This window comes from Lactuca saligna, chromosome 5 (genome assembly GCF_052625555.1).
Source record: "Lactuca saligna cultivar CGN05327 chromosome 5, ASM5262555v1, whole genome shotgun sequence".
Taxonomy (NCBI): Eukaryota; Viridiplantae; Streptophyta; class Magnoliopsida; order Asterales; family Asteraceae; genus Lactuca; species Lactuca saligna.
The window spans coordinates 282,677,785-282,687,813 of record NC_136421.1 but is presented as its reverse complement, the minus strand read 5'-3'; the positions used below and the strand labels follow the sequence as shown (position 1 = coordinate 282,687,813).

Genomic DNA, 10,029 nt, shown 5'->3' with positions numbered 1-10,029 from the left:
TATCGTATTTTAATGTTTTGCAATTAAATTTACCGTTTTAGCTATTTTGTAAATTTACTGCTTTAGTAATTTTGGAATGTGAAAACGGAAATTATAGAGAAAAAAATCAGCCTTATAGGCATATACCTATAGAGACAACATGTTGCTTTTATAGGTTCATCTATAGAGACGACATGTCATATCTACTGGTACATCTACCACGACGGCCTGTTGTCGCTAAAGGGTATGTCTATGACTCCACACCTATATCTATGGAGACGACATGTTGTCTTTATAGATATACCTATAGAGACGACATGTCGCCTCTATAGCTTCATCTATGGAGACCAACACCATATAGCGACGAACTAGAAAAAGACGACATGTGGTCTCTAAAGGATAACTATTGCGATGATATTTATAGCGACGGCCAAATATATCTATTGCGACGGGGCTATGGTGACGAAAGCTATAGGGACGACATGTCGTCCCGGACACCTATAGGGACGATTTTTAAACCTATAGAGACGACATTTTTCGTCCCTATAGGTCCCGTTTCTTGTAGTGTTTGTAGTGGGTGGGTTGAAGGTGGCTTGTTTTTATATCGGTTTCGGTTTACAATAGCAAAAGCTAAGGCATTGAGCCATGTTGTGCCAGATTTTGGAAGTGTGGCTAAGTACACATCAGACGGATGAGCTAGCTTTGAAACTGTCTTGTGTGGCTATCACAGTTTCAACCGAGACTACGTTCTTTGACTGGTGCCAAAACCCTTGGTACATGTAAAGGTCTCATCCAGCCTTTCTCCTTAGGAAAAGTTGTGAACCTATCCTTGTATCTATCATACATTAGGGATAGATTGGTCTTTTCATGGTCATCATCGTCTACAAATGAAAGATGGTAGACATCGGGACTGAAATTTGAAAATTCATCTTTGTGGAATTGAATAAAAGGAGTTTCTGTTGTTTAATTACACTCTCACTTGTCTTGTCTATATATACTAAAACAATATTGACATTGGAGTAAAAGTTTCAATATTTGCCAGGTTGGCAATGACATTTATGATTTTATTCGGGAGCTGATTTGTTCGCAATAATTTTTTTCCATACACAACAATTAATGTTTTAAAATGTTGTATTGTACAACTATATAATGCATAAATTGTTGTGTATAACAAAAAACTGTTGTGTACGAATCACTCCCTTATTCCAAACCATATCAATGCGTATCTTTTGACCGAAATGAAATGAAGTCATGACCATACATTTATAACTATTAATGATATTGTGATCGTGTTTGTGTATTGTTTAATCCTATATAAGATATCATGATTCAGGTGAACTAACTACTCAACAACACAACAATTTTTACCATATGCTATCTGTTTTCCTATCTGATTATACAAAATGTTACATCCCTCCATCAATTTTGCAAAGAGTGTAGGTAACAATATATATATATATATATATATATATATATATATATATATATATATATATATATATATATATATATATATATATATATATATATATATATATATACACACACACACCATGTAGCTCTCCTTCATAAATCTAAATAAAACTTGATTTTATCAAATTTATTTCTATATAATCGATAAAAACCATGTAGCTCTCCTTCATAAATCTAAATAAAACTTGATTTTATCAAATTTATTTCTATATAATCGATAAAAGTAGGTAACATACTTTTCACACATCCATATTTATAACATTAAAAAAATAATAATAATAAATAATAAATAATTCTTTAATTTAAAATTCGGATATTCATCAAAATAATGCTTTGATGACTGGTGCATGCAATATATTGGTTTTGGTAAATATATAAATCAAGTGAGTTTTGAATTATTTACTTTTTTCTTTTTTTCATTCTTTCTTTATTTATTTTTTTGAAAATGAAATTCTATAACATGAAAAACTACCCAAAGCTAAGCAGTTGAGGCAAACATGTGTACGATATTTAGACCAACATAAACTATCACCTCTCATCGCACTATTTTTCAACCAAAAGAAAGCTAAAAATTGCACCTCACAATCGAGATCATGAGTGCGCTTCACCTTATTTTTAAAAACAATGTCATTTCTAGCACTATTAGAAACAGAGGCATCACAGACGGACAATTCGTCGCTGATCCGTCGCCATCGACGGAATTTGGTAGTCCAAAAAATCCTTGTCGCTAATACGTAGCGACAGATTAGTGAGGGAATCAGCGACAGACTAGCGACAGATTAGCGAAGTCACAAATTGATAATATTCTTTCCTTTCATCTAAAAATATGGGTCCATTTTTCTTCTTTTCTTTCATCTAAAAATATGGGTCAATTTTTCTACAGCTTCCACGTGTTGTTAAAACTTAGAAAAAAACCCGATTTGGATCCATGTTAACGTAGTAAATTTTTTTTTTGAAAAGATTGTATAATATTACAATAGATAACAAAAGATATGCAAATGACACTTTAGGTCCCTGTAGTTTTAATTTTCCCGAATTACATTTTTAATCTCTGTAGCTTTAAATTTCAGGAATTACACTTTTGGTCACTATGAAAGTGGGAAATAAGCAAGACACTTTTGGTCCCTGAAGCTTTTAGTTTGCAGAAATTACAATTCTTGTCCCTGTAGTTTTAATTTTCCAAAATTACATTTTTAGCCGCTGTAGTTTTTAATTTGCAAAAGTTAAATTTCTGGTCCCAAAGTTTTAAATTTCTCGACTTACAATTTTGGTCACTATGAAAGAGGGAAATAAGCAATACACTTTTGGTCCCTATAGTTCTAGTTTTCCATAATTATCTTTTTGGTCCCTGAAGCTTTTAGTTTGCAGGAATTACAATTATTTATTTTTTACAAGATTTACGGATTAGATTTCAGTGATCAGAGCCATCGCATGTATACTGAAGATGATGTTTGACGGCCCATGGACCTCATGGAAGAAGTTTGACAAAGAACATCGTGATGCAATGTGGGAACACTTCAATGTTTGTACTTATTATTTTTATGATTTATCAAAGTAAAACTTGGTGTAAAATGAAAAAGATAATTGTATGCGTGATCTACATGTAGGGTTTGTATGTCTGGCCCGAAGAGATTGATGTTCTTCCTCGCAAGGTATGGGAAGACTGTATGAAGAAATGATTTCCTGACATAATGCGAAGAGCACGTGAAGAATCTTTAAAACTTGTCAAAGCTGCAAATGTGAATGCCTCACTAGAAGGTGATTTAAATTTGCATCTCACCTTAGTTTCCACTTAGACTATTGAGTTTTTGTTTTGTTTTTTTAATGTATTACTAATGGATTTTGTAGCAACCAACACTTAAACGCCCTCCTACAAGAGTTGAACTTTATGCAAGGTTGCACACTAAATGGTCTACTCAAGAGTACATTACACCAAAGGAAGCTAAATTAAGGTATTTTCAATTCTTTTGTAGGAAACAAAACTTCCTACTACTCGAGTTAATGACTTTGTTAAAGCAACAAATTGACAGAAAACAAATCTTTCATATTTTTGAAGTAGTAATCAACTAACAAAAGAAAAGAAAAAAATATTATCTCTAAATGTTTGATCCTCTACCTAGTTGTAATTAAGTGTTTTGTAAGAAGTAATCAACTTTATGCAAGGTTTGAGTATTAATTAATAGGAGGCTTATGAAGTGGTTCATTCCATTCCTTAATTATGAATTTAATGGAATGGAATGAACCATTACATTCCTTATTTCATGTTTCTGTTTTTTCATATTTTTTTGCTATAATAGGAGGCTTATGAAAGTGCTATGGTGGCTAAGTTTGGTGATGATACTAGTTGCCACCCCCTCTTGGATAATGAAATATGGTGTGATGTTTCCAGAGGAGTCAAGAAAGGAAGAATATATGGATTCGGATTTGTTTCTGATCCATCGAGCTTTTTGGAAGGAACATCTAGTACAATAACATCCCAAGAGGTACTTACAAAGTTTCCTATCATGGCATTGTACTTACAAAGTTTCCTATCATGGTATTGTACTTACAAAGTTTCCTATCATGGCATTGTACTTACAAAGTTTCCTATCATGGCATTGTACTTACAAGGTTTCCTATCATTGTGCTTTAGGTTGTCTATGAACGTGTACGAAACGAGATGCGTGGGGAAATAGATGCTAAAGCTGCAGAAATGGAAGCTAAACATCAACAAATGCGTGAGGAAATGGATGCCAAAGTTGCAGCAATAGATGCCAAACAACAACAAATTGATGCAAAATATGAAGCAATGGAGAAGATGTATGCAGCCTTGCAAAATATGATGAGAAATTGAAAATTAGAGGTAATATGATGTTAACCATTAGTATTTGATGTTTTTGAATGACTTGTTAACCTTTTGTATTTGATACTTTTGATTGTTTTGAATAATGTTTTATAGGAATGTGAATCGAAGATGATTGGATGGACATGAAATGAAGAGAGCAGCTAAAATGTTATTTTGAAATTATGTTTTGTGAAAACTCATTTCCTGATGCATACTTTGGATTTTTTGATGCTAAAATGTTATTTTGAAGTTAAACCTGTGGGAGTTTGATGTTATATGGATAGTTTTGGTTTTGGATGTTTTTTGAATGATACTTTGGTAAACTTTGATAGTTTTGGTATTGTAATGTTTGGTTGTATTGTTATTTGATGTTTTTTAGTATAAAAATTTGATGATTGTTGTATTTTTTTTCTTTTAGAATTATAATAAAAAAAATGATATTACAAGTTCGCGACGGATTGGTGAGAATAAAAATAGTATTTTAATGCATCAATTTTGCGAGGGATTAGCTACGGAAAAAATATCATGTCTAAAGTTTGCGACGGATCAGCGACGGAACAAAAAAAAATTAATGTATAAATTTTGCAAGGGATTAGCTATGAAAAAAAACCATGTCTAAAGTTTGCGACAGACCAGTGACGAAAAAAAAAAAAGAAATCAGTATATGAATTTTGTAAGGGATTTGCTACGGAAAAAAAACTGATCACGAAAATTTGCGCCAGAACAGCGACGGAATGACTTTATCAAATTTTGTCGCTAATGCCCTAAGTAAATGTGTTGAGTGACATTTAGTGACGGATATTCTATCGCTACATTTGTCGCAAGGAAAACCCTCTCCGTCGCTAAAACCCTCGCTGAGAAATTAGCCACCTATTAATTACCTATTGAGTGAGTCCGTCACTGATCCATCGCAAACAACATTTAGTGACGGAATAGCGACAGATACTTCCGTCACTAAAACCCATGTTTCTAGTAGTGATTCCATTGTTTTTGGAGTTTGGACAACCAAACATGTTGATGTTTCAGCTCAAGAACCACAAAGGACTGCAACCTCGTAAAATTACACAAACTTAAACGACATTCCAACATACATACACCAAATCCTTAGTGATCGTACAATAGGGTATCTTAATGCCCTGTTTAAATCGACGAACCAAAAAATGACTCCATTTCAGGCGTAACCTAAAAACACAGAAACAGATGAAATAAATTAAACATTGCGACCGATACGTCTAGTATGAAATAAAAACTTCAGAATTAGATCAGATAAAAAAATGGAACCTAAAATTGATTGTTACTTAGATGCAGAAATCATGGAAAATACTAAATCCTCCCGAACATGAAGCACATCATCGTTACAAGGGGAATGCAGTCGGTCCACCATTTCTCCTCTACAGTAACATATAGATGGTTCATGTATGGAGGTAATCAGGTTTACGATTTAGGGCTACAAACCACAATAGAGATAAAAGGAAGCCCACAGGAGAAATAGAGGGGAGAGGTGGAGAAGTAAAACGACATAGACTAAAAGCCTGTGGTGAATAAAAAGACGGTGGAAAAAACATCGTTGGAAGCCACCGATATAGGGAGGTTAAGTTTTCCAGTTCGTACAACAATTTTGATGGAGTTGCAGGAAATCGAGGTTTCCTGATGACAATCGATGTAATCAAAATGTTCTTACTTCTCCTTCACGGACACAAAGCTCACCTGTTGATTCAGTAGAGTGAATCTATTGTCGTAGGAAACAACACATCACTAATTAAAATAAAGCAATGGCGGTGAAGATGAAGAAGTGGACTGACATTGTAAGGCGATGGGATGCTACCAATAGAAGTGCTTCAGTATAGAGAGAAGGGAAGTGAAATAGACAAAGATGGAATTCAAGAAAATGGAAGAGGACAGAGGTTGATTGAAGACAGATGCGGTGGAGATAGAAAAAATAGGGAACAAATGGAGGGCGGTGAGATATTGGGTTAAGAGCCGATGACCACTGATCCAATTCTTATTGGATAATAGAGTCGGTGTCGAAGACAATAATATTGTAAAAGAAAAAAGGAAAAACAAAAACAAAAAGGAAAAGGAAAAAAAAACTAAAAAGAAGAAAATCAACCAATCATAAGAAGATATTGTTCACCAAGGAGTTTGAAATTAGTATATATATATATATATATATATATATATATATATATATATATATATTAATAAAATTTTAATTTATCGTTATATTCATGATTTGTATTTATATTTTAAATAGCTACAATTGTTATTGTCTTTTTATTTAATTTGTTGTTATATTCATGATTGGATTGTAATATGTATCACAATCCTCTATAATAAATAAATGTTTCTTTTTTGTACTTGTTAATATCTTATTAGTTTTGATACTTATCATTTTGTGGTATTTTTGAAAAAAAAAATATTATCCACTTGTTAATTTCTGATTTGTTTCAATTTTTAAAATTAAAATCATAATTTATATATGTAAAGTATTAAATATAATATATATGAAATTAAATTGCAATGAATATGTTTTTTTATTTTTTATTTTAAAGTTTTATGTTAAAAAATATTAACTGCTTATATTTTAATGTTTAATTTTTTTTAAATTAACTCGTATAATATACGAGTCTCACACCTAGTTATAATTATTATTTGTTAATCAGAATTATATTATTATTGTATGTGAAACTAACTTGTTTGTTTATAATTTGGTTTATTTATGTTGATTGTTGACGATGAGTTTGTAACTATTATTTTTTATTAATGAATAATGTCAAGATTTGAAAAAAAAAAAAAAAAAAAAAAAAAAAAAAAAAAAAAAAAAGTAAGAAACATTTTTTTTATCTTATGGTCGTGAAAAAAGTAAATGGAAAAAATATTTATATGGTATTATTTATAATCCACCAGATAATTAAAATTTCAATCTTTTAATTTTTCATCTCAATCAAATGGTACACACACGATGAGTTTGAAGATATATAGTATTCTCCGCTGTGGATAAGCTTGAATAAATAGCAACACAAATACACAATTCATTAATTTATTAAATTCAATAGCCTTTACTAAATAAGATTTATTTAGATCAATCCTTAAAACACACTTGAAACTGAAAATTCATTTGAAAGAGTAATAAAGGCTGCAGATTTTTGCTTTGCTTTTGTCACAGACTCACAGGCACGATTAGAATGAAATATCCAAACCATGGAACTTTGCTTTGGTAATGTCATCCAAAATCTGGCTCATTTCAGTTGTAAGATCGTTGTTCCATCCTCCAACTTTCCCTTCCCTAAAGAAACTGTTATTAGGAACACCCTTACGGAAATCCCCATGCTTATTAACCTCCTTCAAATTTTCAAAACTACATAGCTTCACGATCTCTTCCACCTTACCCTTGGCCTCTTCTTCCTCTGTAAAAGGGTAGCCCAAGAACTCTGCTAGACGCTTCACTTTATTTGCAGTATCTTTTCTCATGTCCTCGTATGTTAAAAACAGAATCCTTGTCGGATGTTCAGAACTCACCTTATGGTACTCTTTCACGTGATCCCAGTAAGGTCCATATGGCATCAAACCTTTACTATACACCTCAAACAGCTCATCAATGGTCATTTGGACATGATATTTATCATTCAACTTGTTTGAAAAGTGAAACCAAGAGACCAAAACATCTTTAGGGTTTCTACACATATAAACTAAACGACAACCAGAACCAAGAATGGATTGAGGTAACGCAGTGTAAGGTATATGGGTAGAAAAGAGACGTGGTGTATTTGCATGGACATAAGTAGGCGTTTTACCAACAATTTCGATCTCAAGGAAAGGGACACATTTGTGGGGGTTAGTGATGAGTAGAGGGTTAGTTGAAGAGTCGTTTTTGTACCTGTTTCGGTTCACAATAGCAAACACGAGTGCCTTAATCCAGGTTGTACCAGATTTTGGTTGTGTAGCCAAGTAGATATCAGTTGAATGAGCTTGGAAAGTATCTTGTAAGGCCATCATAGTTTCAATTGAGAATGCGTTCTCGGATGAGTACCAAAACCCTTGGTACATGTACAAGTTTTGACCCATCCAACCTTTTTCATTTGGAAATCTGGTAAACTTATCCTTGTATCTATCGAAAAGAAGGGATAGATTGGCGTTTTCATGTTCATTATCTTCTAAACTAAGTTCAGATACAGGTGAAAGAGGAGAAGAAGCATCGGGGATCGACATTTGAAGGATTTAATGAATCGATTATCCCTATGGAGTGAAGTACACAGACGCACAGGGTACTTTGGAGACGTCTTGAGGTTTAATATTTGATTAGACTCACTTTTAATTTTCTGGGAATATTTAAGAGGAACGCGAGTCATGTTTCAGTTTATAACAGTTTTTAGTTTTCAAACCGGCCAATGCTTTTTGATTTAAATCTAAGCTGTCTTAAAAAGCACATGGTCTTTTTTTTTTTTTTTTTTCTCGTTTATATAATAACTCAGATTCCACAAGACAGTGTTTATTTAACAGTTACACATAAACCTTTTGATTAGTTAAATTTTGGCATGTGATTGGCTAGATGCAGATCGATGCCTTAATCACATGCATCAGATGTCTGATCAGAGTAGGAATATGTTGGTGGCATGCAATTCAAATTCATTGCAGAGTGATACGTACTTGTGTGGGTAGGATATTAATTATGCTATTTAGTCCATGTGCATGACTTAATCAAACAAAATAATTTCAATTGTTATTTCATATTTGCTTATTTTATTTAGTAGTATGTTGTTTCCCACTAAGTAGTATATTTAATTCACTGTAATCGTTTTTGACGTTACGAATGAAGTAAGAAATTTGTTTCAATTGTGTTTCTCTAACCTATCTATATTTCTAAAAGGGATTAGCCATCCATAATTGACTTCTATCACACAGGGCGGCTCAACCAGTTTGAAGGCTCTAAGCGAAGAACCAAAAAATTTGAGGCTCTTTAACATATACTATACTTAATATTATAAACCGTCCTCCTTTATCCGGGCTTGAGACAAACAATAATAAACTGAAAAGTTTACAGATGGCGGAGTTAATTTTTTTAATTTTTTTATGTTTATGTTTTTTGTGAATGTATTTTATGACATAAAGTTAGTTTTTCTAGCATTTTTTAAGTAATCAAGTTAACGGTTATGTGACACCAAAAATATAAATTAAAAACTTTTTCTATTTTGGATGCTATATTTCTAATAAAATCAATTATATACAATCTAATTGAAATCTCACATACAATTCCACATTATTCTGTCATTAATAGCGAACAAAACATTGTCAAATAGACCAATACTTTCAAATGTTAGTTTATTATGAAAAAAAAGGGTAAATTACACCGTTGGTCCCTCGTGCACATGCCAGAAAGCATGTGTAGTCCCTATTTCCAAAATTTAACTCGTGCAGTCCCTCGTTGTTATTTATCTTGCATGGTTAGTCCCAATGCACGTTAACTGTTAAATCCTTCCGTTTAAGCTACCCACGTGCCTTGCACGTAGGGGCATTTTCGTCTTTTTAGGGTTTGTGTCCATATTTAATGCCGTTACACATTAAATCTTATAAAGAACACTGCAACCCTCTTTTCCTCTGTATCCTCTCGTTCGTCTCTTCCCCTCGTTCGATCGATTTCTTCCAAATACATAACAATGATCGATATTAAATGCAATTGTGGAGCCACTACAGTGATTCGCACATCTTATAGCAAAAGAAACCCTGGGAAACTCTATTATGCTTGTACAGTAAAG

The 10,029-nt window shown here is 32.6% G+C and overlaps 1 pseudogene; it reads right to left on the bottom strand.

The window, feature by feature from the left end:
- Positions 1–7,373: 7,373 nt before the first annotated feature.
- On the bottom strand, positions 7,374–8,586 carry LOC144998062 (cytosolic sulfotransferase 13 pseudogene; annotated as a pseudogene).
- Positions 8,587–10,029: the final 1,443 nt, after the last annotated feature.